The sequence below is a fragment of the Lepisma saccharinum genome, chromosome 1 (genome assembly GCF_977018435.1).
Source record: "Lepisma saccharinum chromosome 1, izLepSacc3.1, whole genome shotgun sequence".
Taxonomy (NCBI): Eukaryota; Metazoa; Arthropoda; class Insecta; order Zygentoma; family Lepismatidae; genus Lepisma; species Lepisma saccharinum.
In genome coordinates this window covers 20,118,680-20,119,829 of record NC_139229.1, presented here as the reverse complement: position 1 = coordinate 20,119,829, position 1,150 = coordinate 20,118,680, and positions in this window count along the sequence as shown.

Genomic DNA, 1,150 nt, shown 5'->3' with positions numbered 1-1,150 from the left:
GAAGAGTACATATAAGTACATTACAAATAATAACTACGGTATGTCAAATATGTGTTACAAATACTTCGAAGTTAGATCTCTTGCGAGTTGATCGGGAATCATCTCGATTCAGTATTTTTTTGTAAAAAAGGCAACACAACGCTATAGCTGTCAACCATAGTTCGATAAGTCCTGTTAACATACGTCAAAGACAAGGTACAGTTTTCGAAATTTGATAGAATAGTACTTGTAAAACAAATTCCAAATACATGGCTTCTAAAGGGCACTGCAGCATACGGTACATATCTATCATCAATTAGTTTAATGATATTTTATATATATATCCACTTAAGTGGAATTCTGTATGTATGATATATTTAAAAATATGGTTTTCATATGGGAAATGATTATTCCTGGTTTGGAATGAATCAAGTTAGAGGAGGGTGAATCCTCCTCCCCCCTTTAAATAGCAACCTACATTAAAATGAATACATGTAACTTTGCTCGCAATTTTCATATTACAAACTCTTGATTTTCCATCCCATTACCTCAGAAAAGCTCCAGAACTTTATATGTTTTGGAATTGTTATCTGGTCTTCAAACCTGTTTTTAAATAGTCATAAATTGGAAAAAATAATAAATAAATAAAAATTATTTAGGCAAATTTTGCATTAAAAACTCAATATTCGAGTCTAAAATGGAATTCCCCATGCCGCACATTTTACCTAGGTATACATGTGTGAAGTACACACACACACAATATACATGTAAGGTTGAATTTGTGTATCCCCCAAATGAAAAACGTTTCTGCGCCACAGAAACATTCTATAGGCTCATTGTTACCCTGTTAAACTACAGGGCCTTCCCCTCCAGCCAACTCCAAAAACCTCAGCCATACCCCAGCTAACATTTTCCATTTCAAGCACTGCCGGTCCCGATTAGACCAACTGATCGCACAACTCCCCCTTCAGTGTAGTTATGCTCCTGATAATGATGCGTATCAATGTGGACCTACGTCAAGTTTTTCTTTCATGTAATTCCCAACATTTCAGCCATAAAACTTATCTCCCCTGCGCCCTTTTCGGACTGCGCTTAACTTGCGATTACAGCGCCCTGACTCATCGCCTACAGTCTGCAAGCAGAAGAAGAATTCACGTGATTTGATCGTCAC